General features: G+C 39.6%; 1 protein-coding gene and 1 pseudogene across 1 annotated transcript in view; one reads left to right on the top strand and one right to left on the bottom strand.

Annotated features, from left to right (window-relative positions):
* Nucleotides 1-8,209, bottom strand: part of LOC144658788 (neprilysin-1-like) — an 86,998-nt gene extending 78,789 nt beyond the window's left edge. Inside the window, exon 1 of the mRNA XM_078519268.1 lies at nucleotides 7,937-8,209. The gene's annotated coding sequence lies outside the window, so the exon portion shown is untranslated. The remainder of the gene's footprint in view (nucleotides 1-7,936) is intronic.
* Nucleotides 197-1,745, top strand: LOC144657925 (uncharacterized; annotated as a pseudogene).
* Nucleotides 8,210-18,729: the final 10,520 nt, after the last annotated feature.

Raw genomic sequence — 18,729 nt, 5'->3', positions numbered from 1 at the left:
TTATTTTTTATATGTGCTGATTTTAAAGAAGCTTTGATGGAGCCTTCGTTGCTCTCTCGAAGTCAGTTCCATTGTCGCGGGTGGCACAATTTTGGCGGGCTTTTTGACGCGGGGCGACATCCAACATTTAAAGTACTTACGTATTGTTTCTTTTGCCGGCTAATTGTTTTTTATTGAGGCTTTTTATTATGTTTGGATGTCTTGTCGAGCTAAGGAAAATGTGCTTAACGCCGAGTCAGTAATTCGTCTTCATTGCCCATTTCAAAACTGTGATAAATTTTACAAAAACAAAAAGAATTTGAGCGAACATCTTCGTCTTTATCCGGAGCACAAACCGGATGGCTTGCCAACCTCCCGGAAACGGGTTTCCTTGAGACAATGCGCAGAAAAATTTCTAGACGACGAGATTAACCCTTATTCAAGGAAGCAAAGGGTCAGCGAACTACTGAACTGTCTGAACGATGAAGAACTTGTGGATTTAGTTTTACCAAGGCTTGCCAAAATTGTCACCTGTCGACTTTTTGCTGCACAGAACTGATGGAACTGGCGATTTTCACAGCAAATTATGCAAGTTCCGAAATGAACTGTTCCTGCGCTACCCAGAACTTCAAGCACTGTTTTGTCCAGAGCCCTCGCCAAGCAATGGTTTCTATAACCAGAGGCAAGTGTTCACTGAAATAGTTCAAAAGAACAAACCCCATTCTTGCGACTGGCTCCTCGAAATTGACAATGGTTCTTTTTTCAGGGATGTTGTTATGCCTTGTGTTTTTAGAAAACAGCACTCGGCATTTATGGAATTTTCTGCTGGAATTGTGGGGTCACTTGCGATTGGACAAAAAGAAACACAAGATGTACTGAGAAACAAGTGGGGGAAAAAATTGGAAAGGGTCATTGGCATCAATCCAATTTTAAGTAAGGATGAGATTTTTGGTCATCTGAATGACACCCACCAAGAATTACTGAAACAAATTGGTCTAGAATTCAATGAATTTGGAGAAGTGGTTGTGGGTCATGTTGACATTGAAAAATACATTTCATTGTTTCTTACCCAACCTGGTACACAGAGTGTAATCAACACACCCAATAATTGTCTGATTCTAATGGATTACACAGATGGCTTTCCCTGGCTAAAATGGTCTCGTCATTTCACAGGAGAAACCAGTGTAAGAGTGAAATTAGTTGAGCCCTACAATTTGCTTAGCACAGTTTTAACTGTTGCCCTTTGGTTAGGGAATGATGACTATGAGACATCAAAAAAATGTGGTCATGCTGTTTATAAACAACTTCAAGAGCTAAAAACAATTAAACACCCACTGACTGGGCAAGAAATAAAAATTATAAGACGCACATGTGGGGATGGGAAGGAGAGATCATCTACTGGCAGTTCATCTGCCAAATCCACCTATCCCATCCCAGAAGCCCCAGAGCACCACAGCCAACTGGGCGACATGAAAATCATCTGTCCAGAACCAGTTTGGACAGTGTCAGATGCAAAGAGTTGCCAGAAAAAATTTGAGACTGAACTGTGCGGAAAAGCCCCCACCAAAGAAAAGCGCAGAGAGTTTGCCAAACAAAATCTTGGAAACACTGGGCGTGAAAATTTGAATGGTACACCCCTTTCTGACTACTACCCCGGTACTGCTCACCTTGGCTTTCGGTCAGCTGAAACGCTATGTTTGCGAATTGCAAAAATTGCAGCAGGTAAAATAATAGAAATTTTAGTCCAACAGGTTCTTAAATTTTAGGTTATGATATTTTTACTGTATACCACAATGATATCTGGTGGCATAACAGAACTTTTAAAATTTAACAAAGTTAGGGTTCTTATTAGCAGGCGGGACCCAGGTAATGAAACCCCTACAACGTGGTGGTGTGTTGCACAACCCTGCATAGATATTTGCAGAAGGAGGGCGTAAGTCTATGGGACCGTTCATTTTTATTCCCCCAAAAAAAAAAAAAAAAAAAAAAAAACTATATTAATTTCTCTTAGGTAGGTAGTTAGTCACACACGTACACATGACCCCTCAAACCCCTGCATGTATTTGCTTTAAAACAGATAGTGGTTAAATGGGGGGCCCCGGACCAGACCCAAAGGTTTATTATTATTATTATTATTATTATTATTATTATTATTATTATTATTATTATTATTATTCAAGTGAAACCGGTAAAAACAACGTGTTGCAGCGACGTGTCGCCTAGTGTGTCCAGACCTTAATGGCAGTTTAATTATAATGTGTGGTTCCAAAAATATCCATACCTACCCCAAGATTGGACCCTTCCGACCCCCTGGAACTTTCAGTTTAGCTTCATACTTTATTTTAAAAATTTGGGCTATTGCGCCCTCTCTCCCCTTCGGAATTTCCATTGACCATGCTTGGGGTGAGTATTAAATTTTCTGGAACCGCACAATGTAGGCATTTACTTATAAAAGTACTGTAAGCTGCAGATTTATTCAGACTAATCTATTTTTTAACCTTTTCACATTTTCCTGTTTTCTATGGAATATATAATTATATATTGTTTTTACCGGTTTCACTTGTAATAATAATAATAATAATAATAATAATAATAATAAAATAATAATAATAATAATAAACCTTTATTTAACCACTATCTGTTTTAAAGCAAATACATGCTTGAGGGGTCATGTGTACGTGTGTGACTAACTACCTACCTAAGAGAAATTAATATTACATTGTAATAAACTAAAATAAGAAGAAGAAAATTGAAAATTGAAATCACACATGTGTTTTGGAGTTGTCTGGATCGACAAACTGCCAAAATTAAGTTTTTTAAATATGGGGTCCATTCCCGCCTTTTTGCAAAACTGCTTGTGGTTGGTAGCGTTATTAAAGTAGCTTGACACAAAATTCCATAAGACTGCACCTCTGTGCTGGATTGAGTTCTTTAAAAAGGACGTTGAAAATCGTGGGACAACCGCTTTTTTGTGTCCTCTTAGGTTTTAGGGTCCGTATCTCCACGTTACTAAGTCTGAAATCGTTTTAGGAATCTTTTCGATTACAATATTCAAGTGTAAAACAGCTTAATAAGACTGAGTTTGTATAAATCGAGTATTGAGTCCCACTTAGTGATTTCCATCACCGTATCCGATGGTGTGTCCCATGACAAGTTGAAGATAATTCTCGCTGCCCTGCGATGCAATGTTTCAAGTGCTTGTATGTGGTCAGAGTTGTTACAACCCCCCCCCCCAGACAATGATGCCATACGTAACAGACGGCAGTATGACTTTGAAATCAAGGTCGAGAAGAGCTTTTCTTTTCAGAAATGAACATTTTTCAGGAGGTTTAACTTCTTAGAGAAATTTCTTTTCAGATCTGAAAGGTGTTTCGACCAGGTGAGCTTATGGTCTATGATGACACCTAGCAGCCTTGTGTTGTGCACCCATTGTTTTGCTGTCGCTTCGTGTCTCTGTCGCATTTCAGTGCTGTAATGGATGTCGCTTGTCGCTTTTAAAATGTTCCATGTCGCCAGTTTTCAGGGTCAAGTCGCTTGTCGCTTTTACCCCTTGGAAGGCCTCGTTATTCCTACGCAGAGTGAAAATGCGTGCCAAATAAAATATAAACGGTATTTGATTCGGAATAAATCATCGATCAAACAATTACTATAAACACAATCGACACTAAAAGGAAGCATTTACCCGTCAGCATTCTCATAAGTCAAGAAAACTCTATTTTTGAAGTCAACAGTCCGCTTTTGATTTTCATGTCTCTCTTCGATCGTAAATCAAAGGACTCCAAAGTCGAAAGATTATTTCATCGCTTTGAAGACCTTGATGTTCATTTTTTCGGCGATCGAATATTCTGTAGGGTATTCTCTTTCGATTTATAATTCCCTAAAGGTGTATTTATCGGTAAAGGGATGAATGACCACATTGAAAATTTTAACAGCGAGCCGCGTGGACGCCATTTTGGTCATTTGCTCTCTAGCAAAAATGCAAGGAGTGAGAGACTGGGAACCAGTTGGGAAGAACAATACAATCCAAATATGGGGTTAACTTACACCCAAATATGGTAAAAAAAAGTCCCTTACGCAGAACTTAAGATTTTCTCTGCCTTTTCACTCATACGCATACGGCTCTATGATTCTGCCGCCTCGACAGCCTCGCCTCTTGGCTCGGCTGTCTCGTTGGCAACAATAGCTTCGGGTTGCCTGTGTACCAGGTTTATACTAGGAATTTCATAATGAAAGTGAGTGCTGGCTAGAGGAATTAACGATTACACTACATTATTTCTGAAGTTTGGAGGTACAGTATGTTAATGAATGGCTTGTTTGGAGTTCTGGATTTCATTTTTGGCGATTATTAAAGAAACAATCGTAGAAAAAAAGCATATGAACTTTTCATATCTTCCTCAAAATCAAATAATGGTCCTGACCCGTACGAGAAAATAAAGCAGAATTCACACAATCATAAGCAGAAAGCTGTGACTTCGAGCAGCTTGCAAAAGCGGAAAAATCGTATACAATTTCGCTTTAAAATATATCCAACAATGTAACGATGTTCAAGAGCACATTGAACGCTGAAATTATAGTATAAAAAGGTACAATTATAAAATGAAGCAGATGTTCTACCTATCTCCAGTAAACATTGCAAGCATTTAATACACATGTAACGTAACATAATGAGAACCTTTCGCTGTTACTGAAGCTGATTAAAAGAGTAACTTTGTCGTGCTTCTTAAAAGTTGGCCCAAGCTTCAGTTGCAATAATATAACCGCATTCAATAGCATATTCAATGTTTTACACAATCGTAGTGGCATAATAAAAATAGAGCACATGAATTTTCCATATCTCCCTAAAAATCAAACAATGGTGTCGCGACTGAAATGGAGAAAAATTTACACAGTCACATGCCACAAGTTGTTACTCAGAGCAGCTTGCAAAAGCGAGAAAATAGAATTCATGATCAATTTCGCTTTAAAATACGCCCGACAATATAACGGTGTTCAATACGTATTAAAAGGTAAAAAGTATTAAAAAGGCTTAATAGAAGAACTTAGCAGATGCTGTTCCCTATCTCCACAAAAACATCGGAAGCATTTCTGTAACGTTACAATGTATGGACCTTTTGCTGTGACTAAATGAAAGACAAAAAAAAAGTTGTTGTTTCGTCGGGCTGCTTGAAGTTCGGTCCAAAAATTGAAATTCGGTTAACAATGGTTCTTACAAAAAGAAGCATTCAACAACATATTCGGTTTTCAACGGTATTAAGATGAAGTTTACATATCTCCCAAAAAATCAAACAATTATTTACTGTATGCTTTTAATAAACGCTACTTCACGCAGCCGTGTGACAAACAGTAGTACACGCTATTTCCGCTATTGTGTGACATATATAGAATATATACAGAATCGTAGACCGCATGCGCTAAATCTGACATCCAAAATTCGGGAATTTTCCACTCACGATCAGTAATAACGTAGGACTGTATTTCAACTTTATTCCCAACAGTTCAGTACAACTTACAACGACGAGTCAACAATCTGCAATTCTGATCATAACAATCTGAACCTTGACTTTCCATACTAGCACTTAAACACTTGTTACGCGATCTCCTTTTGGCTTGCTAAAAGGCCTTATCTCTAAATTGTCAAGTCCATTTATTTTAATTACTTTTGATAACAATCAATGTCTCATCCGGTTCTTGTTTACAATACATATGTTTTGGTTAATTAAATTTACGTGCACGCTATAGATATATTTTTAAGGTTTCATGTCACGGGTTGCGTTACTTGGACAGATAAATGTTTTGCGACACTTAACAGACTGAAGGCTAACATTTCGCAACCAGCGGGAGTCGTGTTTGGCCTGTCACATTTTATATTATCACACCATCTGGTAAGAAAAATATTAGAATTTCTAATTTAGAGCTTTTTAATTTTCTGTAGCGCTAGAAAGATAAATTATATAGAAAGAATTAATTTGCAAAATCTATAGAAAGCAGTTGCATTTGTTCTTTCTGAGAGACCCTCATAGCTGCTTGAACTGAACTTTTGATAGCTGTTTTGAAATACAACTTTGCATCTACCCATGTGGTATCTTTCCAGATCTATAATCATGCATTGCTTGACACCCGAGGTGGGGGTACTCCCTTATTAGGGCTAAACGGGGACGTGCAGCCCGATAGGGTATGGTTTTCAGGCTTTTTTGTCTTGAATGGGGTATATATTTCACCCCTTTTCATCTTAAATGGGGTATTCTTGCATGCACCAATGTCAGACAGGATAGACTTATATGCCTGCAGAGGTGTAACAAGCCAAATTTTCACACATTCTTCCATATTGCTGACTTACGTTGATTTCAGCATTAATACTTAGCTTGATTCGCGATCACAACAAAGCCAGTGAGGCGGCGTATCAAAAATTGGCATCCTGTCTTAAACAGGGTAGGAAAATCAGACGTTCGTGTCTTAAACATTGTCAGGGTTTAGAGGCTGCACCTCTCTACCTGGAATTATATCGAGTACCCCCCCCCCCCTCTCCCCCAGAGCTTAACATTGCCACCTTGAAAGAAGAAATTATATAACAATTTGACTACTACAAAACAAATTAGCAGTTGCAGCTTCTTGAAAGTTTGATTTCAGTTCAATAAACTTCGTTCTTTTTCATAGGATCTTCCCGTCCGTTACCGTTATTGTTCCCGCTAGGTTACTGTTATTATTGTGTGGCCGGACATATATAGCATATAGTAAGTACTTGTATTACATTTCCTTAACCCTAAACCACCAAGTAAACAAAATAAAATAAGAGCAAGGCTCAGAGGTTAATGAAGACAAGTGCACAATATTTCTTTTTGTTTTCTACAGATTCCACAGATTGGATTACATTTTATTGCTTTTTGTTTTCTTTTTTTGATTTTTTCCTAAATATTTAATTGCCTGTTTTAGTGCAATTTTTTGATTTGTGTAAATAGTAATTGCAGAATGATATTTTTTAAATTTGTTTTTGTTTCGTTTTTACTCAAGTCTTTGTAAATATTATTTATTAAAAGTTGTTTTATATATCACAGTGTTGTGTTGATTTATTGGTAAGTAGCGGATTGCAAGTCAAAGAATTTGCAACTAAAATTGTTAGAATACAATGACATGTACCATCACCAGCACCTTTCTTTTTGAATTGTTAGGCAGGACGGGCGTGTTTTAGAACTGGAGATAATCTTTGACAATGAGGCTTAACCTGTAAAACTAAACTTACCCATCCCACTCCCACATCCCACAAAAATACCTACCTGTATTGGAAAAGCCATTAATTTAAGGTACCCCTCATATACCTTTTTTAAATAACCGGCTCGCATACATGCATGCACAGGCGATGACGCTTTACAATGATCCCAGAAATTGCATTTTTCTTATTCATTTTAATTTTTATTTGCCTTGACTACAAAACGAACCTCCAATACATTACAAACCTACAGTATGATAAGATAAATACATTAAATCATTATGAACTTCGTCATTTAGCAACAGAAAGGCCCAGGATTGATTTCCACACCTAGTCGATACTGAAGATTGTGTGACATTTCCGTATTGAAATGGTCTGAAATGTAATGAAGTCAACGCCGCTTTCTTGAATCACTTACATGCATTTATGCAACTTATCAAACAAAACATTTTAGATCAGCTAAATCAGCAATAGGGTAGGAGTTCTTTCTGAACTCTGGCTTCTCGTACAAATAGGAATACGGATACCGTCACTGTGTTATTTTTAATGGCTTGAGATAAATACTAGCCTGCGTTGCAGACAAACAAAACCACACTATACCGGGGTTTTGTTCGTCTGCAACGCAGGCTAGATAAATACCCGAATAAATATTATCAAAAGCAGTAAAAGGAAGATGGCGAGTCGCGAAGGGAAAAGTTAAATATTATCGACAACAATGCACGTCAAAGCAAACAATGATTTCAGATAGCTCACCTTTGCAATCTAATCAAGATACTGCTGCCATCGGTCTCCCTTTTGGAAAGGTTTCAAAAGTTATGACACAAACCGGCCTTCACTCGTCAAATTCAACATCAGTCAACTTAGTCTGCCATCACGTATGCCGACTTCGAATACACGTACAACGGTAAAAAAGTTCTTTAAGCGAGCTCACAATTATCCAGTACATCATTCTCCCATGACCCCAAAACTCCGTTTAACTGTACGTTAGAAATCAAACGCGTTTTGCCGATGGATGCTCTTAAAGTTGATTCACAGGGAGACCACAACAGTAAAAAATAAATAAATAAATAAATAAAAGAATATTATTCACGTGGTTTCGTTCGTTTTCTGCGTTGTTTTTCTTTATGCGTAGTCGATAGACACGACAGCACTGTTGTCGTATGCTGGCTGTCTTGTGCGCGAGCGGATTTCAGATATGCAATTTTCTCTTTTCTTAATAATAATTGACAAGGGTGGCAACTCTTTCACCAAACGATTTGAACACGCTTTACGAAATCGCTTTGAACTCTTTTCTTTCTCGCCTTTTTGCGACAAAAATCGACACAAAAGAATGCTGGATAAATTTTGAATACGCTCACCTGTCTGTTTCCTAAAAAGAAGCGTTTTCCAGAGAGAATTTGAGCTCCCTTTTAGATGTTTTCCTCGGTGTTTTTTTTCGTCACAGCTGCGGCCAGTTACCTTGGCACATTCGTCAGCGATTTACGCGCCATCAATGCGAATCAACTACGCTCCCTCCCTCGCAGAGATTTTTTGCGCGAACACTTACTTTTCCCGCTCGGTTCAAAATTTTACACGATCGAACAAACAATCTATTTAATCGTTTGTTTTGTCCATTAGTAAAATAAATATATAAAAAATAAAAGCTTTGACCGTGTAGTTCTTAAGTTATTAGCCTCGAATGGTTCGCGCAAAAAATCTCTGCGAGGGAGGGAGCGTAGTTGATTCGCACTAGATGGCGCGTAAATCGCGACGAATGTGCCAAGGTAACTGGCCGCAGCTATAACGAAAAAACCCCCGAGGAAAACATCTAAAAGGAGCTCAATCTCTCTGGAAAACGCTTCTTTTCAGGAAACAGACAGGTGAGCTTATTCAAAATTTATCCAGCATTCTTTTGTGTCGATTTTTGTCGCAAAAGGCGAGAAGGAAAGAGTTCAAAGTGATTTTGTAAAGCGTGTTCAAATCGTTGGTGAAAGAGTTGCCACCCTTGTCAATTATTATAAGAAAAGAGGAAATTTGATTTTCCGGCTAGAGTGCTGTCGTGTCTTCGACTACGCATAAAGAAAACAACACAGAAAACGAAGAAACAGTGAATAAATTCTTTTATTTATTTATTTAATTTTTTTTACTGTTGTGGTCTCCGTTGGTTGATTCATACTCATTGACAATCAAAGATGGCGCACCGAAACTGGAACAACAAAGTGCCTAGTTCCCAGTGCTACTCGGTTGGAGTAATCTTTCACTCCTCACATGCTCCTCACATCAGTCACATGGCCGTCTCCAGGAGAATGTCCACTTTTGGAAATGTGGAAAACAATAGCGTGACGTAACAACATGGCGGTTGTCAATTCTTCCCGAGTGGACTCCACTAGAATTTTATATTTCCCGTTTTTCAAGTTTTCCCGTGGTGCGTTTCCTGCCAGATGGTAACACAACACAAAGAAAGCATTGAAGAAGCGCTATGCGTGACAATTGTGTAAAATCACGGCGGATTGTGCGTAACCTGCGTAGCTGGCGGTATTTTTGGGTTTTTAAGTGCCCAACAGCAAGCGGCGAAGCCGCGACAACGAGCGGCGCAGCCGCGAGTGGCTTGGGGAGGAGAAGCTTCTCCTCCCCAAGCCACTCGCGGCTGCGCCGCTCGTTGTCGCGGCTTCGCCGCTTACTGTTAGGCACTTAAAAACCCAACAATACCGCCAGCTACGCAGGCTAGATTGTGCGCGGAGGTTAGAATTTACTTTCGATGCGTATGTTTGTTTTGGTTGTCTTTCGGGTCGTTTCTTCAGCTTTAATCCAATGTATCTCTTGTGAAAATTTTTTCTGAGCCTTGAAAAAATTCAGTGCGAAATTTGAGCGATGGGCCGCAATTTGGGTGGATGGGCCGCGATTTTTGCTGGAAGCCATCGTCTACGCAAAGTGAGACTGCTTACAACTAATCTATTTGGGCTTCTTTTCGTTCGCTTCAGTCGATGACTTGATGGATAATTGACGTCAAAGAACATCTTAAATATATCCAGGATCGCCACAGATTATCTACTGGACGTTTTTAAAGACACAACAAGGTCAACAAGGACAACAGGATGCTAACCTGAAATCATACCCTCCCTGAAGGTCGACGCGCGGCTGAAAAGCGCAAAAGCACATTGAAATGTATTAAAAGGAAGGGTATCTGGTAACCTGTGATCAGGCGTTCTTTTTTCTTTTTACGAAAACGAGAGGGAAAAAAGAACCTTCCCCCGCAGCAGTAGTAGGGAGGGAGGGTATGATTTCAGGTTAGGTATCTGGCAAAAGAAACCAAGCACGGACTCGCCTGAAGCGAAGGAAATTATTTTCTCGATTAGATTCATTTCTTGATAACCTCCGGGTAACCTGGAGTTAGAAAAACATGGAAGGAATGAGAACCCTGGCGAGCTGCGTGTTTGCGCCATGCCAGGGAAGGCGAAGGAGACTTTAGTCAATGTATGTTCGTTCATTTCAGTGTAGTCAACTTAATTCTAACCAGCTAGGAGTTCTGACGGTCTTGTTGTTATGTTTATAAGGAGCTCCAAATGCCATGATGTTTTCAAATGATTGAGCTAGCCTTCGAGTTGAGGTCATCGGTCTAATTGATTTCCTGGCCAGCTATTTTGCGAAGCACTTCAAGCAGAGTTTGACACCTTTTGACGCCTATTTGTTGATGAAATAAATGTTAGAAAGGTTTGTTTTGACTCATTTTTATTGCAAGATAAAACTCAGTACAGCTCACTTTATGTTTTCACTACAAGACCAGCAGATTATGAGCTGCGCGAAGGATTTTTCTTTTCTAATATTTTTATTGTGTTGCCAAGCCAGGCTGTTTGATTTGCAGCAATGTAATGCCACTGTAATGTGTCGCTTCCTTCGACGCGTGTTCTATTTTCTTGACTCAGTTGCGCCAAATATTCATGTGGCTTCTACGAAGCTATTTACTTTTTCGTTTAATTCGTAGAAAACAAGTAATAAGTTAAACGGCTTATGCAAACCTTCGACTATCAATTTGTTAGACCGGTCAGTTCTGGCACGATACCAACTGTAAATGTTTTCATGTCAGTTTGCGACATCGCATTTAATTTTTGAATTCGAGACGCCGCCAAGCTAATGCCCGGGATAATTGTGAGAGTATCTTATCTGAAAATCGGAGTTCATAGCTCCTGTTAATTTACCAAACCAAGTGCTTAGTGTGTCACTGATATGTACATAGCGCGCGACGGAAAACGTTCGTTTCCGCTTTACTCACTCTCGGCCAAGAGAGATAAACGGCATATTTTTTTTCTTCCTGCAAGCCGTGAATAAAGTTAGGCCCAGGATGCTTAAATACTTGCATGATGTGGCGTAAACTGCGAGAGTATCTTATTTTAAAAGCGGAGTTCATAGCTCAGTTCTTTTAATTTACCAAAACCAAGTGCATAGTGTGGGCATAGCGCGCGACAGAAAAGCATTTAAAATGCAAGCGCTCGTCTCCGCTTTACTTATTCCTGTCCAAGAGAGGTCAATGGCATATTTTCTACTTTCTGTAAGCTGTGAATTTCCGCTTAGTTAATAGAACGAAGCTTGTTTCATTCAGATTCGAGTTCTGTACACTTCGCTGTTCTAGATTAAAAAAAAAAAAAAAAAAAACACACCTTATTCTAATTTCGATCGACAGAGCAGGAATATTTTATGTCAACAGACCTCGCATCATGTGACTCCAAATTCGAGCAATGATTGGTTAACTGTTTGTTTTGATCTGCGGATCAAAACATTTCCAAAACTGGACATTCAACTGGACATTCACCGGGCCATAGTAAACAATTCCCACCGGAGCCCTTACTCTCAATCACCCCGGTTATAGTTAAGTTATGGGAACGAGGCGACTCCGAAGGTGAGAGAGAGCGAGAGCTCCAATACGGCAAGTACAGAGGTCATCGCTGCGGGGAGGTGGGTGGGTCGCCAATGCTTCAGTCCTCCAGCACTTCACGAAAAGACAGAATACACGTGTACTGAGAAGCTATATATATACCTGTACATAGTCAGCGGCATGGCTTGCAGTTGCCAAAGTAACTGGGCACGTGGAATGGGAAATTAGGGTGTTTGTTCGCGCGGGCCCCGGTGAGAATAGTAAACAATTCCCACCGGAGCCCTTACTCTCAATCACCCCGGTTATAGTTAAGTTATGGGAACGAGGCGACTCCTACGGTACCCGCTCACGTAAGCCCCAAGCTAAGAACAGCCAACCTCGTTCCGAGGCTCTCTTTCTCTTTGCCTTCTTTGTTAAGTGGGTGATTTCTCGGTACATTTTCTTAAACTTGAAAGAAAACAAGAGTCTTCCTCCCAAAACTCAGAAAGCGTGTATAAAGCATTTACAATATAATTACGGCAAGACACTAGTAAAACATAGCAAAATATGTCACCAAAACGAAACTAAAGGGAACAGCAACAAAAAGCAAGCAAATGGACATTTCTAACTGAGTGCTGGGGCCCGCCATGCGGGGTTTTCCCCCTACCAAACGCAATATCAGCTACCAAAAGATTAAAGCCCGAAAAATACCGCAACCTCGAGATCAAAACCGAAGTGAGCTGTACAACCCCCGAAATGATCCCGACCCCGAAATGATCCCCAACCCCGAACTGATCCCCAAATTGACCCTGCAATGATTCCGACCCCGAAATGATCCCCAAATATTTTCATGCTGACCCCGAAATGATCCCCAAGTAATTTGTGGAATGGCGTTTTAACGTAGAGGTGTGGACTGCTCAATAATAAGGCCTCTTGGCTTAGAAGTGCCATTCGGTTGAGGATGTGATCGGTGTTACATGTATCACCTGGGATGATAACATGAAATCGCCGCGAGTTTGCAAGCGTATAAATTAAACTAGCGGTGATTTTATCGCCGTGATACTGCATTGAGTTGCGCGACAAAAATCTTCTGTGTAAACGGGCCTTTATTAAGCTTGACGCTGTGTCGGGTTACGTCGAGAAGACAAAAACAGATATGATGTGAATGCGACATATCAACTTACAAATAAATCAAATTAAACGAAAATTAACATTTAAAGGGCATTTAATGTTGTCTTTCTTTATCCCGCTTTAACAAGCAAACTTTCTCTGAATAAGTTTTAATTGAATTGATTCAATCGTGAGTACTAAGTATTAATTCTCACGACTGAAAGTATGTCTATGAACATAAAAATCCAATAAGCACAAATTAAAAAAAAAAAACGGTTCTTGGTTGCTATTTGAGAATAACCAATTTTGAAACATAAATAAGTATTAAAAAAACGTTTCTGTTTTATGGTCACGTTTTGCACTCAGTTATAATAGCACTTATTAAAGTATTTTCCTATTTTAAGTTGTACTTTGCGTTATGGCTTCAGTTTTCCTTATTATTGAGCAATCCAAATTTCTATGCTTAATCGCCATTCCAAAAATTACTTGGGGATCATTTCAGGGTCAGCGTGAAAAATCTGGGGATCATTTCGGGGTCGGGATCATTTCAGGGTCAATTTGGGGATCAGTTCGGGGTTGGGGATCAGTTCGGGGTCGGGATCATTTCGGGGGCTGTACAGCTCCCCGGAGTCAACCAAGACCACGAAAATAGTATATAAACGCAGTCTCAAAGATAACATACAACGACTTGGAACGGGAAAAACCAACCACACGGCGAGCCCCGAAATACCCCGTCTAGGATAGAGTGTAAGCTTTAAGATAACCCCTTTCGGGACAAGCCGACGCGGCGGTTAATCTCGCCTCCAGATACAACGATAATAAGTGATCTTTCATATTTTTCCATTTCATTTTTCCTCTATTTTAGTTCTCTTTTCTTGTTTTTTTTTTTTTTTTAAGTTTCTCATTTCTCTCTCATCTTGTAACTTAAGTCTTCTTTCTCTCAATATCTTTTTGTTAATCTCGTCATTTCTTTTCTACTTTTTTCTTTTTTTTTCCTTCTCGCTTCTTTTTCTTACTTCTTCTTTCTCGTATCTTTTTTATCTCTTCATCTCTTTTCTCTTTCCTTTTCTTTTTCTGCTTCTTCTTTTTCTCTTTTTTTCTCTTCTCTCTTTCTCTTTTCTTTTTCTGACTTCTTCTTTTTCTCATTTTTTTAACTCTTCATCTCTTTTCTTTTTCCTTTTTTAACTTCTTCTTTTCCATCTCTTAATTTCCATTTTTTTTACATTTCTCCCATGTTTAAGCTTCTCCTCCTTCCTCCTCTTCCCGTTTTACGCTTTTTATTTTGTCTGTTCCCTAAATAATGTAATTAAACAATAACACAAGAAAAGACAAACAATACCGATAGCTAACGGAGGGACAATAGGAAAGTAGAACAAAAGGTGAGATCGCAACGCAACCAAAAAGGTGTGACAAACTAGTTAAAGAGGTAAACAACAAGCAATGAAATATAAAATACGAGAAACCACGCCAGAAATAAACTAAATACTGAAATACCATGCAAAAATACCGATAAATAAAAAATGCAGAACAAAAACCAAAGAAAACACTAAGGGGGATGAATGAAAACACGTGGCGTGAGACAAAGCGACGAAAACTAAAGGCCAGGAAACGAAATATAGGGACAAAAACCGAGCAATGAACAAAACCTTAAAAACAAACAAACAAACAGACAATAAAACCAGATCGGATAAGTAGAACCCAACTAAAAATACAGAAAACAGGTAAAGGGAAGAAACGAAAAAGCGAGGGAAGGGCCGCGAATGAGACAAATACACCATAACTCGGGACGCGAAGGTAGCTTCACAAACACCGCAAATAACACAATGCAAAATAAGTAGAATAGGCTAAAACCGTATAACAAACTAAACCTGGTCGAGGAACGGAAGACTAACATGCGAGCGAAGACCCAGATAACAGACCTCGGACTCTTCTCTGTAGGAATCGCTAGAGCGCTAGAGGGTGGTGTATTTGCAGTTGGCACGCTTGAAATAGAGAAGCAGCAGCGAAGTGAGGATAAACATGTTGAACGTATATACCAGTCAGACAAGTAGCCAAAACTTCAAGATAAGAGCACCAGGACTTGTGTAATGGGCAGACGGAGGGCGCAGCGATGACGCTAGAGTAAACGAGGAGCCGATGCAAAAGTACGCCAGCACTTCACGAAAAGACAGAATACACGTGTACTGAGAAGCTATATATTTACCTGTACATAGTCAGCGGCATGGCTTGCAGTTGCCAAAGTAACTGGGCACGTGGAATGGGAAATTAGGGTGTTTGTTCGCGCGGGCCCCGGTGAGAATAGCATATAGGCGTCACCGCCTAAAAATACTGCACTTCTGCCCGTTTTTCTAAGTTGCAATTGTTTCCCTAACCTTTCATATACTTCAATTTGTGATAGATGTACCACTCCTGTACAGGCCATTGTAGGGGAAACCCCGGGGAAATTTTCAAAGAGCTCACACTTTTACTTCTTCAATCCACCCCACACTAAATAAATCTCAACCATTGGGATCTTAAGAGGGTCACTATTTTCAGCAGCAGGATTCCTATACAATCAGAATGGCCATTTATTCCTACAGAATAGCTACACACCTTTTTACTGAATGGTAATGAGGTATTAAAAATGACTATTTATTTCCCTCACTGGCTCACTCACTCACTCACTCGCTCACTCCATTCCGATATCAAACCGCAATTAATTCATGCATTAAACTGTAAACGTGCTGACAGAAAGGACCTTTCGACGCATTCAGCACATGTCAATCACAAACAAATTATTCTCCAACCTCATTCCCAAGATCCCTCTCTTCCAGGAAACGATGTTGATCAGTATTTACAAAAGAAAATTTCCTAAATGCGAAAGAGGATCAAATCCTATTACACTATATTCTAATGGTAACAAAAAAAATCGCTCTACGAAGCCTGAGAGCACAAGCCATCAGTGACCCATTCGCGCAACTCCCATGAGAAAAAAAAAATATTCAAAGAGGCAAATGAAGTGAGATTGTGACTTAAGCCTGGTTTCCATATGATCTTAGACGATCGCAGTGGATCGCAGACGATCGCAAAATCACAGAAATTTATTACTGAACCGTGTGATCGCAAAGATCGAAGAGCGAACTGTTTCCATATGATCGCAAAAGATCGCAGACGATCGCAGAAGTGTTGAATGATGGGATCGATTATCAATATTATGGGATAAATTTCGATCGCAATTGATCGCAGTCGATCGCAATTGTGTTTCCATATGATCGCAACGATCGCAGACGATCGCGGGGAATAGAACTTGGTTCTATTTTCTGCGATCGTGTGCGATCGATCGCAGACGATCGCAGACGATCGCAAACGATCGCAAAAGTGTGTTTCCATATGATCGCAGATCGCAGAACCTACAATTCTGCGATCGTCTGCGATCCTTTGCGATCGTCTGCGATCATATGGAAACCAGGCTTTACTGATAGCAGGTATGAGATACATACAATTTCGCCATTTGACGTGATTTAATAAACGTTTCAGTTCGTATCGCGGCACGTTTTTGTTTGGCGTCACGTCAACTCGTGTCACGTCATCCGTTTTCAGTGGTGAAAAAAAATTCGCTCTACAAAGCCTGACAGCACAAACAATGACCCATTCACGCAACTCCCATGAAAAAAAAAACATTCAAAAAGGGAAATGAAGAGAGAATCTGAGTTTAATACTGGGCCTTGTGGCGTGATTTAATAAACGTTTCAGCTCACTGGAAGAACACGAGTTGCATAGCACGTTTCTGTTTCGCGTCACGTCATTTCGTGTCACATCATCCGTTTTTCATCTTTTTGAGTCGAGCAGAAACACAAAGTGCTCAGGCGCCTCTTTTTCTCGAATTTCATCGGCTGCTCAAAACATAATAATGCTTGTCGCTGCCCGTCACGTATATTATATCTGTCCTGACAGAAAAGTAATTGAAAACGCAATTCAGCGCATCCAAGACCGTATAGAATTTGCGCTACGAAACCGGAGAGCACAAAGCATCAGTAACCCTTTAGACGCAACTCAGATGAAAAAAAAAATGACAAACAAAGTGAGACTGTTACATTATTGAACGCTTAGTTGAAAAAAAAAAGCGAAGGACGCCACTTCATCGAATTATCCAATTACCATGAGGTTGCTCGAAGAGCCTTTGATTAAAGGGTTAGGGATTCATTAGTATCTCGTCAAATTATGTGAATTGTTGATTACATGCCGATCAGACAGAAAATTAGAAAACGCATTTGACGGTAAAAAGAATAAAAAAGGGGGAAAGCCTTAGAATAAACTATAGGTATGTCGATATTGATCCCTCGGAAAGGTAGAATAAAAATGAAACTTAAGATATGATAAATAGTAATTTGCTTTTAGCTAGCCTGCGTTGCAGACCAACAAAACCCCGGTATATATAGCCGGCTACAAACAGCGAGAACTAAGACAACGCCCACTTCCAATTGACAGAGTACGAAATAGCAGGCTTAGACTGTATTAGAAAAGAACCAAACATAATGCAGTAGTCAACTGAAAACCAAGGCACCAGAACAACTGAAATTACCCAGGAATTAATCTTTTACCAAGTTTTAAACCCTGGCTTATTACACCGAACTAGGGAACAAGAAGTCTGTTAAAAGCTACGCATAGTGGGTATATCAAAAACAAATATAGGAACAACTCAATAGCACATTTAACGGAAAAAAGGCAAGAGACATAATATCGGAATGTGTTTGCCCTACAGAAGCTATTTCAGGTTTGTTGAACATCAATACTTCAGCCGGTAGCAAAGCACTTAGCTTTGTGTGTTACACTTAAATAAATTAGATGCGAATAGTACACTACATGTTATCCCAGTTTGAGTTACCGGACTTCTACTGAAGACAGTAGACAGATCATTTCCTTCTTTACAACCTGATCTACATTTCAAGTTTGAAATTGCAGTTTTCGGTGTCTCTGAAGTGAAAATATTACTAAAAATACCGCCAATTTTAAAGCTCCCGCCATATTTGCACCCAGTCTTCTCGCGGTTCTGTATCTAAGTGATTCCGCTCACATCTGCCTAGTGCCCAGACGTTCTCCCTTTAACGATTCCCTTGGCTTAGTGGGACTGATCCGAAAAGGGAAACGGACGCCTGGAAGATCTTGTTCGCATTCTTGGCAAAATCCGCTATGTTAATTAATTATACGCAATTTTATGGCAGTTTGTGGCTAATCAGTTGTCTCACAAAAGACAATGAAACTATAGAGTAGCAAAAATCTAAATTGTTTGCTTCAAGGCCACAACGCTATCACTTTCGTATACACGACACGAGACAGCCCAAAGGGCCTTTGATCTTTTGTAGCGAATATGTGAACTTTTGTTTTTAGATTGACGCTTGCTGCTAAATGCGGCGCAGCAAATGCCGTTTGCCGTTTCATCGCAAGTTCGAATCTCAACTGACCGAAAATGTTGTTAGAGCTTTATAACCTTCAACAAGTTGTTTGATTTACAATTTTACCTCGGCAGTCATGATGAAGTGACATGCTTACAAAAAGATAAAGTTGTTAAGTTTTACAGTTTTCTCTTTCAAAGCAAAGGAAATATGGGCTGTTTACCATTTACACGGAG

This window comes from Oculina patagonica, chromosome 6, assembly GCF_052425735.1.
Source record: "Oculina patagonica isolate OP01 chromosome 6, crgOcupat, whole genome shotgun sequence".
Lineage (NCBI taxonomy): Eukaryota > Metazoa > Cnidaria > Anthozoa > Scleractinia > Oculinidae > Oculina > Oculina patagonica.
The sequence above is the reverse complement of the archived record's forward strand: the minus strand, read 5'-3'. Positions and strand labels throughout refer to the sequence as shown.